General features: G+C 47.8%; 1 pseudogene; it reads left to right on the forward strand.

Moving 5' to 3' along the window:
• LOC122130582 overlaps window positions 1–13,088 on the forward strand; it is a 16,683-nt pseudogene extending 3,595 nt beyond the window's left edge.
• Window positions 13,089–15,947: the final 2,859 nt, after the last annotated feature.

Raw genomic sequence — 15,947 nt, forward strand, 5'->3', positions numbered from 1 at the left:
GTCACTGCAGGAGACTGGTCGCCTGACGTGTGTGTGTGGGGTGGGGGGTTTGTATATATTTATTTATCTCTGCTTTTGTTTAGTTAAGTAGTTAGAGAAGTGCTTTGCTTTGTTTGCGAGTTTGTCACTCCAAACCCTGTCGGATGGACAGGAGCTTATGACTTATTTAGCGGAAGCCACAATGCTAAAATGCATAATTCATTGAACTTTGCTGCTTTAGCTGCTAGCTCGGCATACACAATGCATGACCGCTAAGGAAATGTGTGCCCACCTAGTGGATTCTAATGCGGTGCTAACCTTTTAAAACACAACCAGATCATTTATTTACTCGTATACACGTTGGACGCCAATGTTGCAACCCCTTCTGAAAAAAAAAAGAATATTAAAAAGTGAATGGAAAAACAAGCAAGCAAACAAGTCATGCATAATACACACTGTAAGGACCAGTTCCTCTCGGGGAGAGTGAACACACACACACACACACACACACACACACACACACACGGGTGATACCTAGTTAATACTTAGGCGTCCCCGTGCCTCAACTTGTTCTTAGGGATTATACGTTAATGTACATTTTGGTTTAAAGGAAATAATACGTCGGGAGATTATACGTTAAGGTACATTTTAGTTTAAAGGAAATAAAATACTCCAATTAGGAGATTATACGTTAAGGTACATTTTAGTTTAAAGGAAATAAAATTTTCGGATTGGGATTCACGTATTTGTTAGTATGGACATGATTACGTTTACATTTCAATATATTATAGAAATGTAAACGTGAAACAGTTGTGTGTGACAGTGATGTGTAGTGTGGTGTTAGTCATTAAGGAAGTTTCTGGATCTTCAGTTTGTTAAGAGGAGCTCGTTGACCTCTGAACTTACAGTCTCGCTCTCTTGAGATGCACTTAAGGCGTTTGTCATAACAACCTAAGAACGCAGCGAATCCAGACAGCTCTTCCTGTTCTCTCCCTCTCTTGCTCACACACACACACACACACACACACACACATACACACACAGAGAGAGACAGAGACAGAGCAGGCTGTTTATAGAATGCATTGTCAGTGTGTTCATTGTTTGGCGAGATGCGCGCTCTGTGAAGGGATGTGTAGGTCCGAGCCCAGCGGTGGTGACGCGGGAAGCGGACGGGTCATCTGGTCTGTGAGAAGCAGAGGGGACCCAGGGGAGGGGGAGGGGGGGGGGGGAGGGAGCGCTACTGATCACACTGGACTGGACTCAGTCCACCCAGGGATTCATGGAAACAATGACACGGGAAAAACCAAAAGAGAGAAGAGTTAGAGGATGAGAGGGTGCTGAGCTTTGAGATGTGAGGCAGGAGTAGACGAGCACAGAGCTGTCTCAGACAGCACGAGCTCAGGCAACTGCCCCCCCCCCCCCCCCTTCTTCCCATCCAGGCTCACTCTGTCTGGAGTCTGACGAGAAGACAGCCCGATGTCGTTCAATCACACGTAGACACACACACGCACACACACACAATCCAGATGCACAGATGCACACACTTAGACACACCATATACAAATATGTAACATTTGCATTTGAATTAGTCATTTTAATAGTAAATGTGTGTGTGACATGTGAGTGTGTGTGTGTGAGTGTGTGTGTGTGTGTGTGTGTGTGTGTGTGTGTTCGGTGTGTGTGAGTGTGTGTGTGTGTGTGTGTGTGTGTGTGTGTGTGTGTGTGTGTGTGTGTGTGTGTGTGTGTGTGTGTGTGTGTGTGGTGTGTGTGTGTGTGTGTGTGTGTGTGTGTGGTTGTGTGTGTGTGTGAGTGGACAGTGGGGGGATTATGTGGGGCTGTCAGTGATGGATGGAAGGGGCATTTGCCCCCTGCTCCGGTGGCTTGGCTGGGGGGGGGGGTCAAGATGGGAGGGGGGGGGGGGGGGCAAGTCAAGATGGTCCTCCTGGTCCTGTCACATACTCAAAAGATTTACTGTAGAGACGGCTCAGCCCCCACACAATGCAGCGGCTCAAAGAGCCTCTTTAACGCACTCGCAGCGGAGCTCCTCTGTGCGGCAGAAGCGAACGCGAGATGAAAGACAGGCAGACGCTGCTCTCCGCCTCAAATTAAACTCAGTCTAGTGTGGACGGAGAGGCAAAGGGCACCCTAATGAATTTCTGACGCTCTGCCGTGTTTAATTGAATACACTGTTACGCATAAAAATGTATCAGTTTTATCTTTGGTGGTATTTATTATTATTTGTTTTTGTTTGTCCGTGTATGTGGCTGTAAGGCGAGTTTTCTTCAACACGAATTTGCCCAGATTATTTTTTTTTTGCATTTCTATCATCTCCGTGCATCTCCGACAGATAAGCTCTTAAATATATAGATATATTTTTAAATAGTTTAGCCAATAATATTTTTAAAAAATTAACATTTGCAGTTTTTTTTATTTCAGGGAGGTGGAAATACCGTAATTTTCTGTTGAGTAATAAAATGTAATCGTATTTTGATTAATCGTATTCTTGTTACATGAATATACTATTTAAGTGTCAAACATTTCTGTGCTCAATTCAAATAATATGTCGTTTTGTAAATGTAATTGTTAATGTCGTTAGTTGTAAATACACTTCATAGTTCAATTGATTAAATCATTCCAACAGTTCAAAATGTGTAACAAAATAGGAACGATCTTAATTATAATCTGCAATATCATTAAAGCTTTTCGTCCCTATTTCTTGGCATAACAAAAATATAATCTGCATCGGTCTCAGTATTTTTAACAACCATTTTAAAAAAATTACTTTACGCTGAGTCTTTTTTTCTAGCCTTTGATTATAAGTGTTTCGGTTTGACGCAAGTGCCATGGTTTCTCTAAGGGTACTGGGCCCACACAGTGCGCAATCATATTTATGGTTTACATTTGGGGAGTTTAGTATTTGTGAAGGCAATTATTTTCCAACGTATTCAAATGTTTAATGTAGCCGTTTACATCGCAAACGTAAATATGTGAAGGCTTAGTACAAACTGTGTAACACGTATGCTGAAAGATAACAAGTAAAAACAGGTGTAGCGATTTTGTTTACTGTAGCCGAAAGCATAAATGAAAACACGTTGCTCAGCATTCTCACTATCCACACAGGAAAAAAGCCCTTCGGTGCGCTGTAATGGCATTGTATCACCCCTTGTATTTTTGAAAGTAGCCTAAGTATTTTTTTTTTTTTACCATGAAAGATACATTTTTCATCAATAATAGATGAATCTAGTGGTCGGAGCGGAGAGGGGAAGCGGGGAGGGGTCTGCTCGGCGGAACCGTCAGTCCCTTGGTTTGAGATAAGTGGCAGGAGGAGGAGTGGCTGTCGGTGAACTGCGGGCGCTCCGAGGGGCGATAGGGAATCACTAATGAGCGAACTCACCTCATCAAAGACGCGCTCGAGCTGACTAGAGAGAATGTGCGCGTGAGAGAGAGAGAGAGAGTGGTGAGTCTCCGTGTCTGCGTGTGGTATCTGCGCAAGGAAGAGCTCAGCGGCGCTAGGGGACAGAGAGCAAGAGAGGGCGGGAGAGAGCGAGAGAGAGCGAGAGAGAGGCAGACAGATACGAGACGAGACGCTGACCGCCGCGAAGCCGTGGGGCCCAGCCTGCCTCGAGCCGCGTCTCGAGCCAGTGTATTGATACTATGGGTTGTGTGGTGAACTCCACCGGGACAGAACTGCTCTTGCAACTGGAGGCGCTCAGATCTGCCGCTACTCAACTTCCCCAACTCTACCAACTCACGGAAAACGAAAAGGTCAGACAAGCCATTACATCCTCTGCGTGCGAGCTCTTAAATTTAGTCTGCAATAATAATAATAATAATAATAATAATAATAATAATAATTGTTTTGTTGTTTTGTGTAAACAAAGTCAGGTGACTCTTGTACCGGCATCCCACGGCCTGCAGTAGTTTAGTGACATGCTTCTAGGTTGTCACAACATAAGGCCGATAAAAGTCTCGGATGAAGTTTGTTCTTTCCTAGTATGCCTCTCTCTCTCTCTCCCTCTCCCCGTCTCTTTCTCTCTCTCAAACACAAACACGCACACACACAATCAGCCGCTAACTCTCACATACATTCTCTCTGCCATTCTATCTGTGTCTCTATTGTATCTTTGAATGACCGCTTGTTAGTTGGCGTGGAGCGCCCCCTTGAGGCTATATATTGAATTAAGGCTTTGCATCATAATGTTTCGCGATTGTTCTTGCTAAAATGCATCTTCACTGTTTCGTAGGTTATACATAAAATTGCATCCATAAATTAAGAATTCAATGACCACTATTCAAAATTGTTTTCATATGGGTGACAGGATAATAATTAATTCGTTTGGACAATTTATTTTACATCACCAAAACCTACAACCTGTCAATACTGTTGAATGCTTTAAAAATGTTTGATTTGCCACAAACGTTTGCACCCTAATTCAATGGATTGTAACCTGTTATTATCCTTGTCGCGGACCAGTTTCTGTTTTTGAAGCCAACTGATAAGGAGCCAGCACATGACATTTGAATGTGTGATATGACCATTTCATCTGATTCCGTGAACATCAACATTCTGTGAGGTCTACGGTCCAATATGCTACTGATATGCACACTGCTCAGAGACTGAGTTAACGTCTGCAAAAAGCCCGACCCCAAAGGATTCGTGCTCGGTGGAATATTACATGTAGTCTGGTTAATGTTCGGCCAAATTGTGGAATGCCAAATGTGTGTCATATACAAATGAATGCAAAACGCATCCGCACAGTGAGCGAATTTAGCTATTAGGCTAGTTTATTGTTGTTCACTCATTTTATTTGTTGTTCACTGATTTACAAATTCACAAATAGGAGAAGCATTTTTTTATTTAATATTCCCGTGAAAATACTTTGCCGTCTCCATATTGAAGAAAGAGGATTTATCCGAGAACAAAAAATGGAACAAAATGTTGTCACTGGAAGTATTTATACTGACGTATCAATCTAAGTTTCCTCCAGAATGTAATTCCAGTAACGAATAAAACAAAATGAAAAATAAAAACACCCGAGGTTCTCCAGTAGGAATAGAGATGGACTCAAATACATTTTATTCTACAAGAAGGATAATTATGTATAATAAGCCATTTCTGCAAATAACAACAACAACAGCAAATGATAATAATACATTATTTTTTTGTCCTTGCGTTGAACGTTTCCATGTTTGCATTAAACTCAATATGTCTTCCTCTTTCTCATTTTTTGTCTCCTCCATTGTAGATATATTATAAAGCCATCAGAGATATCGAGGTCGGGGAGGAGCTGCTGGTGTATATGAAGGACGGCGTTTTTCCGGAAGGATCCATGGCCCCGAACCTGGAAGGTGAGGAGAATACATGTCAGTACAATTTTAAACAAACTCCAAACTTGTGCTGATGTGCCTCCATGTGCGGCAGACCTTTGCCAACACACTGCCCTCGAAATGGTAATTTCCCAGGAAGGTGAAAATAGCGTAAAACTATTCCCTTTTTTAACAGATTTAGAGTGTCGTTTGCCAGGAGTTCAAATAGCCTTGGTCGGTTAAACGTTGGTAGTTGTGTTAATGCATGAGAATTCAGGCCTTGTCGGGCTGAAACGGTATGTGCCAAAGACTGAAGAAAATATTTAGAGTCACAGCCAGCCGCCCGTTTTAGGTCAATCGTGCTTTCGTATCGATGTGCAATACCTCAGTCTAAATAGACGATGCATTTATTTAACAAATTGATGTGCGAATTAAATCGCAATGGAGGTGAATGACTGAGTAACAGCGGTGGTCAGTTATTGGGCAAGGGCAACTTTAAATCATTTTTATAGCGTTCGCCAATTATTTATTGATTTCATAAAGGAATCTTGCAATTTTCAAAATGGTAAACGCAGTCTTTTTCTGTCAAGACCCACAGTGACCTTAACGATTTTGTTGAAAAGACAAAGTATAGACTTTCTGCTGGGCTGGGAGCAAAATCATGTCGTGGATACATAGAGGACCAGACGTTAGTGGACACCATAATTAAATCATGTTCCAGATAGTGTTCATTCTCTGCTGGAGGATGGTGGCTAGCGTAGGAGAAACAGTGATCTGGTTTCAGTAAGGGTGGTTGTCAGGTACACTGTTGTGTTGTGTTTTTCTTGATTTGGGTTGAATGGGGAAAGAGGGTCACGATTATGTGGACTTGTCATGGACTATAAAGAAGAACCCCGGCAGCTTGGGGTACTTGCCGGCCCCAGACATTTGGAAATATTCATATAATGTTTGCTCTAAAAGATATATACCCTCAGACCCCTCAGAGGCATTGAGACTGAGAGGGAGAGAGAAGGAGAGAGAGAGAGAGAGAGAGAGAGAGAGAGAGAAGGACCCCTCTGCTTTGAGTGAGGATTTGGTAAGGGTGAAGAGGGGACTTCCATGTCTTTTCATGAGACATACTGAGAAAGAATGGCAGACAGACAGACAGACAGACAGACAGAGAGAAAGAGAGAGAGAGGGAGAGTTGGTCTTTTCTCTCCTTTCCCCGCGGCTTATCGGTGCTGGAATTTGGAGTGGGGCTTGAGGAGCCTCCTGAGACCTCGCCCATGCTCACAGATTAACTGCTAAACTGCACATAATTGTGTTCCCCCCACTTCTGCGAGAGGGCTATTAGTCTCTCCTTTCTTTCTTCTCTCCCTCTCTCTTTCCCCCTCTCTCTCTCTCCCTCTCTTGCGCTCCACCTCTCGCTCCCTCTCTCCAACTATCCCGCATTCCTGTCCGTCTTGAGTGGGGGCTGATGGAACAGAAAGATAATGTGGCAAAATCATTTTTATTCAGCCCCCTCTTCTCTCTCTCTCTTTCTCTCTCTCTCTCTCTCTCTCTCCCCAGCTGCATTCCCTTCGCTATCACCCTTAGCAGTCAGCCAGAACTGTAATGGCTGCTGACTTCCAAACGATGCCTTAGTTGCGCCGCATTTTTAGGCTTCACATTTAAAAGTAAAAAAAAAAAAAACAGATCATTACACCACATGACCTAAAACCTTTCTGTTTTCCCTCCTGCCATCTCTCCCTCTCTTTCCTTCTTTCTTTCTTTCCCTCATTTGCTTTCTCCACTCCCCCACCCTCACTACACACACACACACACACTGCCCATTTTTTATGGAACAGACTGGAAGTGTTATAAGGCATGTCATGAAGGCTCCATAAGTGCTGCGTAACATGTTTTTGGGCTGCTTCTGAGAGATGGGGTGGCGGGGGGAGGATGGCTGCAGACGGCCACGGGTCTCTAAGAGGAGAACGGAACATTAGCTCCCGCTGCTCTGGTCAAGGTGCTCCACAGCCCATGTGCACTACATGGACGGTGACCCTATAGGAGAGTGCGAGAGAGAGAGAGACTCTGTGTGTGTGTGTGTGTGTGTGTGTGTGTGTGTTTGCGTTTCTGATGTTTGGAGGCAACGGGTTTAATGCTTCACCAAGGATTTGACGGGCTGAGGTCCAGACATGTGGGGGTCACCCCCCCCCTCTACTCTAATGCCCCCCCCATAAGTAAGCTGTGTCTGTATGGGTGTTAGGGGGTTAGACTGGGGGGGGGGGGGGCAGCCATCCTCCCACTCAACTGTAAAAGCCATAAGTCAGCACTGCTTGTTGGGCTTGGCACCCGTTAGGAGAATACCGCCTTTAGAAAAGCCTCTTCCCCCCCTCCACCCCCCTTTCTTCTTTTATTCGTTTGACCTTGGTCATTAAAAAATACTGCGCAGGAAAAACAAAGGGCCGTCCAGGCTGCCTGGGAGGATGAGGTGGCCCCGTGCTCTGGGTGTGTGCGGTGAGCGCAGCACAGTGCGGCGTGGCGTGGCGTGGCGTGGTGCAGCTGGAGCCATTTGCTGCCTTTGGGTCATTAGTGGCACGCAGTGAAAGCCTGACCCGCCGCTGCACGACTGGCTTCATAGATTTAATCATCATCATTATTATTATTGAGATTATTATTTCTGTCTGCTGATGATGTTTGGTGTTCTTTGGAGTGTGTGTGTGTGTGTGTGCGTGTGTGTGTGTGTGGCCGCATGCGAGGTAGCATGGCAGACACGGTCCTGAAAGAAATGTTCTTCTGAGTGCGTTTGAGTCATTTGAAAAGATTAAAAGCAATTTGTCTCTGGAAAATATTTGTGTTCCCCTCACTTCCTGACTTTGGATGACTTGCAGTTGCCTGCTTACGTTTCTTTTTATTCTTAAAGCAACAATGATTATGGTCCTTTTGATTTACAAAAGTGGTGATTAATTCATGAATCACAGCTGTATTTTTGTATTTATATGTATTGATAATAAATATGCTACTATACATTATAAATAGATGGACATTGGTCGTATGACATGTTAACTGATGTGTCTGTCTTTGTTTGTTTGTTTGTTTGTTTGTGTTGCTCAGACGAGCACATGTACCGCTGTGAGGAATGCGACGAGCTGTTCAACTCGGGCGTGGAGCTGCGTCGGCACCAGAAGTACCAGTGCGGCAGCGCCTCGTCTCTCTTCGACACGCTCAGCGGCGACGACTTCAAGCAGGAGAAGGACGACGACGAGACCGTCCACGAGTGCAAGGACTGCGAGAAAGTCTTTCCCAGCGAGTACAGGTGTGTGTAATGGACACACACACACACACACACCAATACAGCGGAACACTTTGCATGTCACATTTCTTAATTTATGTGGTATTGAGTTAGATATATTATGAGGGTTTATTTGTTTTCATTAATAATAGTACACATTGATAAACAAGGCACTGCATTTAATCGTGTATATCTCTTTCTCTGTCCCTGTGTGTGTGTGTGTGTGTGTGTGTGTGTGTGTGTGTGTGTGTGTGTGTGTGTGTTGTGTTCCCCAGTCTGGGTCAGCATATGATTGTGCACACAGAGGAGAGGGAGTATAAGTGTGACCAGTGTCCCAAGGCCTTCAACTGGAAGTCCAACCTCATACGGCACCAGATGTCACACGACAGTGGCAAGCGCTTCGAATGTGAAAACTGTGATAAGGTACGGAGCCAGTTACCATGACAACACACACGCAAGCACTGACACTTCCTGAATGCCTTTTAGACTGCTGAAAAGAGTTTTTATTTTAAGCAGAACAATCATTACTGTTATTACTGTGTTTATTATTTTAGTCTGACACATGCAGAATTTCTGTTCTACTGAGTGTTTTAATCAGTTTAGCGAATCAAATGAAAATAACAAGTGCTAGCATTTATGTGTGCATTCTTCCCATCTGAGGTGCATAAACAGTGTCCTAGTCTACAAAGTGTCCTAGTCTACAAAGTGTCCTAGTCTACAAAATGTCCTAGTCTACAAAGTGTCCTAGTCTACAAAGTGTCCTAGTCTACAAAATGTCCTAGTCTACAAAATGTCCTAGTCTACAAAGTGTCCTAGTCTACAAAGTGTCCTAGTCTACAAAATGTCCTAGTCTACAAAGTGTCCTAGTCTACAAAGTGTCCTAGTCTACAAAATGTCCTAGTCTACAAAATGTCCTAGTCTACAAAGTGTCCTAGTCTACAAAGTGTCCTAGTCTACAAAGTGTCCTAGTCTACAAAATGTCCTAGTCTACAAAGTGTCCTAGTCTACAAAGTGTCATAGCCTACAAAAGTCATGCTTCATTTTTGTGTTTACTTCTACCTTCTCTAATTTCAAATTATAGATCCCTAACCGTGCCCTCTCACCTGCGCAGGTGTTCACAGACCCCAGTAACCTGCAGCGCCACATCCGCTCGCAGCACGTAGGCGCGCGTGCCCACACGTGCCCCGAGTGTGGCAAGACCTTCGCCACGTCGTCGGGCCTCAAGCAGCACAAGCACATTCACAGCAGTGTCAAACCGTTCATCTGTAAGTCTCCACCATCAGCATCCTCTCTAAGATATCATTTCCCGTGTCCAAAGGCCTCCAGTCTTTCCTCAAACTCCCACGACAGTGACCTCTGTCGTGTTATAGGTCAGAGCAATCCTCAATGCAATTCTAGAGCAATTACTTTCTTATTTTTCTGTTGATTTTTTTTTGTTCTTGCTTTCTTTTCGTTCCCCCCTCACCCCCTTCTTTTGGTTGTCTTCAGTTTGCTTTTGTTTATTGTTTTTATTTGTTTGCCATTGTTCTTATTTTGTTTTGGTCGCCTTTTGCCCCCTTCCTCCTCCTCCTCCTCCTCCTCCTCCTCCTCCTCCTCCTCTTCCTCCTCCCCTCTTTCTTTGTTTTCCTCTTCTGTCTCTTCTTCATCACTCCTTCCTCCTTTTCCTTGTTCCTGGTTTAAGCCTTGGTTCTTAACACCTCCCACTCTATCCTTTGTTGATTTTGCTTGTGTGTGTGTGTGTGTGTGTGTGTGTGTGTGTGTGTGTGTGTGTGTATGTGTGTGTGTGTGTGTGTGTTTTCCTTTCTTGAGGGCCTCTAATTCCTTTTCTATGGCTCGGGCAGATTTGACATGTAAAGGTAAATGTCTCTGTCACAGCTGATCCTGTTTGATGGACGCTGAATCGATGCCATCTTCCTCTGTCTCATCCCGTCGCTCCCTCTCTTCCCTCTCTTCTCTCGCTTTCTTACTACTTTTACGCTTTCTTTTTATTACCTGCTCTCTGCACTCTCACATGTTTGGTGTGACATATATGCATGCATATGTTTATATCCATGCATATGTGTTCAGATGTATGCATACTCCAAAGCAAATGTAGTTATGATTTTTTTAACCCTTTGATTAATCTGCTAATGTTGTAGTAGTGTGTAATAGCAAAATAACAGTGTCAGCTGGTTTTCTGTTCTGCAGACTGACTTACCCATAGATTAGCCAGGAGCTAAGTGCTAAGCTAAGTCACAGTGCTAAGTGCTAAGCTAAGTGACAGCGCTAGAGCTTTGAATGAGAAACAGACTGTGCATGCTACAGTTAGACAGTGATACAGTGATATGTGATCATGTGATGTGTTCATGTATCACTTGTTGATGAAGCTTAGGAGGGTGGGATTCAGTCGATGAGGTTGAACTAACCGTAAGCGCTCCTGCTTCTTCTCTCTCTCCTCTCCTCTCTTCTGCGGGCTGTGTCTAGGTGAAGTGTGTCACAAGTCGTACACGCAGTTCTCCAACCTGTGTCGGCACAAGCGCATGCACGCCGACTGCCGCACGCAGATCAAGTGCAAGGACTGCGGCCAGATGTTCAGCACCACCTCCTCGCTCAACAAGCACCGCCGCTTCTGCGAGGGCAAGAACCACTACACCCGGGGGGCATGTTCTCCTCCGGCATCCCCTCAGCTCCAGCCCTATCATGCCCAAGGCCAAAATGCACCCGGGCCTCAACCACGCCGGCCTGAACTTCGGAGACTACTTCCCGTCCCGAGCCCACCACGGCGGGCTGTCCTTCTCCCAGACGGCCCCGGCCTTCTCCGCGCTCGCGCACGGCTTCCCGGGCATCTTCCCGTCGCTGTACCCCCGCCCCTGCTGCCCCCGAGCTCACTGCTCAAACACATGGGCGGGCACCACCACGACGGGAAGCTGCCGCGGAGCCCGCTGGACGGCCCCCCGCTCTCGCTGGTCAACTCCCTGAGCAACAGCGCCGGCAACGGCGCCGCCGACAACAACGGGGAGGAGCGTGGCGAGGGCAAACACGAGCTGGCATTCGAGGCCAAGGGCAAGAGCAAGCTGAGCGACGCGTCGGACGCCAGCGACCTGGAGGACGTGAACACCACCAGCGGCACGGACCTGGACACCACCACGGGCGAGAACACGGCGTCGGGCTCGGAGCTGGACAGCGACGCGGAGGAGAGCGAGCGCGAGCGCGAGAAGAGAGAGCGCCGCAGGCAGCAGCGCCAGCAGCAGCAGCAGGAGGCGGAGCAGAGGGCCGCGGGGGGAGGAGGAGGGGCCAAGCAGGATGACCTCAGCAACAGCTCATTGGCTGTGCCTGGCTCCGCCCACCCCAACCCCGGCGCGGAGCGGCCCTTCCTGGCGCAGCACTCCTTCTTCCCGCCGCCGGACGAGCAGGCTCTGCCCCGACCGGCGACCACCGACTCCATCAAAGCCATCGCCTCCATCGCGGAGAAGTACTTCGGGCCGGGCCTGATGGGCCTGCAGGAGAAGAAGATGGGCTCGCTGCCCTACCACTCCATGTTCCCCTTCCAGTTCCTGCCCAACTTCCCGCACTCGCTCTACCCGTTCACCGACCGCGCGCTCAACCCAAACATGTTCTTCAAGGCCGAGCCCAAATCGCCTCGCGAACAGCAGCAGCAGCAGCAGCAACAGCAGCAGCAGCAGCAGCAGCAGCATCTGCAGAAGATGGGCGGGGCCTCTGGGGCCGGGGGCCCTCCCACCACCCCGGGGGGCGGAGCCGAGTCTCCCTTCGACCTCACGACCAAGCCCAAGGAGGTGAAGCCCCCGGCTCCGCCCCCTGTGAGCAAGGCGGCCCGCCCAGCAGCACGCCCTCCTCTCGGGCGAGGAGCAGCCTCTGGACCTGAGCATCGGCAGCCGCAGCCGCGCCGGCCACAACGGAGGCCCGACGGCGCCCCTAGCGACCAGCGCAAGAACCACATGTACGGCAGCAACAGCAGCGGCGGCGGCGGCGGCAGCAGTGGAGGTGGAGGAGGAGGGAAACACCCCAGCAAGGACGAGCTCCAGGGTCCTGGCCAATCACACGGCCTCCACCAGCACCCCTGTCCCAGCACCAGGCCCCCCACCCCAGCAGACCTCCCTCCACTACGCCAAGCCCTCGCCCTTCTTCATGGACCCAATCTACAGGTATTTCAACACGACTAGGTTTGTGCCTCTAATCATCTCAACTGTGATGAGTTGGGTTCAGTTAAGGCTAGGTTAAGTTAAGTTGAGCTGAGGTTGAGTTTGAAGTTGAATTGATGTGAATTGGGTTGAATTGATTTTAGCGGTGTTGAATTGAATTGAACCTTTATTTAGCTGATTGACCTTAGTTTTACTTTTGAGTTCACTGAGTTGACCTGAATTGAATTGAAATGAAGGTCTCTGAGTTGGCTTGGCCTGTGTGATGAGTGAATGAACTTTGACCTCCGCTCGTACGTAACCCTTGGTGTTGCTGTCCCAGCAGGGTGGAGAAGAGGAAGCTGATTGACCCTGTGAGTGCACTGAAGGAGAAGTACCTGCGGCCCTCTCCCCTGCTCTTCCACCCTCAGGTAACACACTCACACACACACACACACACACACACAAAACACACACACACACACACACACACACACACACAAAACACACACACACACACACACACACACACACTCACACACACACACTCACACACACACACACAAAACACACACACACACACACACACACACACACACACACACACACACACACACACACACACAAAACACACACACACACACACACACACTCACACACACACTCACACACACACACACACACACACACACAAAACACACACACACACACACACACACACACACACACACACACACACACACACAAAACACACACACACACACACACACACACACACAACCACACACTCACCCAGCCTCCGGTAAATCACACACATGCACACACACTAACACTAACTCTCACTGTCACACACTCACACACACACACACACCACACAACACACACACACACACAAAACACACTCACACAACACACACACACACACACACACCACCAGCCTCCAGGTAAATCACACACATGCACACACACTAACACTAACTCTCACTGTCACACACTCACACACACACACACACAAACACACACACACACACACTCACCCAGCCTCCTGGTAAATCACACATATGCACACACACTAACACTAACTCTCACTGTCACACACTCACACACACACACACACACACACACACACACTTCCGAGCAGACACACACATATGCTTTCACACAGGGGATCCCATTACACTGCCATTTACCTGTCCTCCCGTGTGCTTCTGATACTTACCATCACATTAATTTATAGGGGCTGTTCTCTGTGCTCACTGTAAATGAATAGCACATGGGCCTGGGCGCGAGGAGGACAGGGCCATGATGATTTACTCTCACTCCCTCTGTCCACCGCTCCTCTCTCTCTCTCCCTCTCTCTCTCTCTCTGCTCTCTGTCTCTCTCGTCTCTCCTCTCCTCTCCCTCTCTCTGTCTCTCTCTGTCTCCATCTCTCTCTCTCTGTCTCTCTCCGTCTCTCTCTGTCTCCATCTCTCTCTCCCTCTCTCTCTCCTCTCTCTGTCCTCTCCATCTCACTCCCGTCTCCTCTATCTCTCTCTCCATCTCTCTCTCCTCTCTCTCTCCCTCTCTCTCTCCATCTCTCTCTCCGTCTCTCTCTCTCTCTCATCTCTCTTCCATATCTCTCTCCCTCTCTCTCCATCTCTCTCTCTCTCCCTATCTCTCTCTCCGTCTCTCTCTCCCTCGGTCTGTCTCTCCATCTCTCTTTTCCCCTGGGCCCCTGAGAGAGAAACTGACCCAGTGCAGGTCTAAGCTCTTCATTCCCAGCATTCAGTGCCTCACTAGGACGCCACATGCTCCAAGCAGTAGCCACACACACACACACACACAACACACACACACACACACACACACACACACACAGCAGCCACACACACACACACACACACACCGCTGCAACATGCTCCAAACAGCAGCCACACACACACACACACACACACACACACAGCAGCCACACACACACACAAATAAAAAAAAAACGTGACGCTATGGTGGCCAAAAAAGCCGTGGTTCACAGCATTATCTCTGAGTCTTTGAAAAGCATCTCAGCACCCCCTCCTCCCTCCTCCACCTCCCTCCTCCGTTCTCCTCTGCGGCGGATTGTTTGTGAGGCCCGTCCAGCCCCATTCCCACCTTTGAGCTCCGATAACAATGATGATAGCATTATTAATAATGACCTTTTTCGAGCCGCGCCACTTCGCTCAGCTCCGCTCGGCTTCTGCTGCTGCTGTCCCACGCGGCGGCGGGGCCTAAACTTAGCCGCGGCATTGTCCCCCCCCCCCCCCTCGCTGCGGGAAGCGCGCCGCTAATAACTTCCCGTGCCGTTTCTCCCCTGGCCGGCCAGATAATGTCGCCGCGTCCATCAGCCGCTTCCTGTGTTTGTGTCCAGCAGAATGGCCCCTCTTGTTGGGAACCGCGCTATCTGACCTGGAGATCGGGGTCCCTATCAATGGTGCTCAGCAACAACTCAGCAGCAGCCCTCTCTCCTGAACACACACACACACACACACACAACACACACACACACACCACCCCTCATTTGGCCAACTGGGTGGCATAGGGACAGCTGGCATTCCTGAGGTCTTCGTGGGTGAGCGTCGTAGTGTAGATATGAAGATCCAGACGCTGCGCTGTGCTTGTTTTTGTGTTTGTGTTTGTGTTTACTGGCTTCGTTCTCGGCTTCCTTCCTTCTCCAGAGGCCTCCGCAACCTTCACTACGCTCTGTATGAATGTGAGTGTGTGTTTCTGTGTACGTGTGTGTGTGTGTGTGTGTGTGTGTGTGTGTGTGTGTGTGTGTGTACGTGTGTGTGTGTGTGTCCTTGTGTGCAAGCACGGATCTGAATTTCTCAGACAGATAGGAAACCAGAGAACTATCTATATCTCCTGGGAGGAAGCATCTTTGTGAGTGGAGCTGTTGTTTGTGTGCAGACAGGGGAGAGGAGAATTAGAGTGCAACGGATTCATTCAGAGTACCGTCAGTACTGATCTCACTGTTCAGAATCAGAGTACTGTCAGTACTGATCTCACTCTTCATCAGAATCAGATTACTGTAAGTGTGATTTCACTCTTCATCAGAATCAGATTACTGTAAGTGTGATTTCACTCTTCATCAGAATCAGATTACTGTAAGTGTGATTTCACTCTTCAGAATGAGATTACTGTCAGTGTGATCTCACTGTTGTGAATGGACTGGAAGTCCCCTGCCGCTCCCTGATTGGTTACCTGTGTGGTTTCTATGAGAGGAAGCTTGTAATGTCACAGCGATGGCAAAGAGGCCGACGCCCCCCCCCCCCCC

The sequence above is a fragment of the Clupea harengus genome, unplaced genomic scaffold, assembly GCF_900700415.2.
Source record: "Clupea harengus unplaced genomic scaffold, Ch_v2.0.2, whole genome shotgun sequence".
In the NCBI taxonomy this organism is placed as follows: domain Eukaryota; kingdom Metazoa; phylum Chordata; class Actinopteri; order Clupeiformes; family Clupeidae; genus Clupea; species Clupea harengus.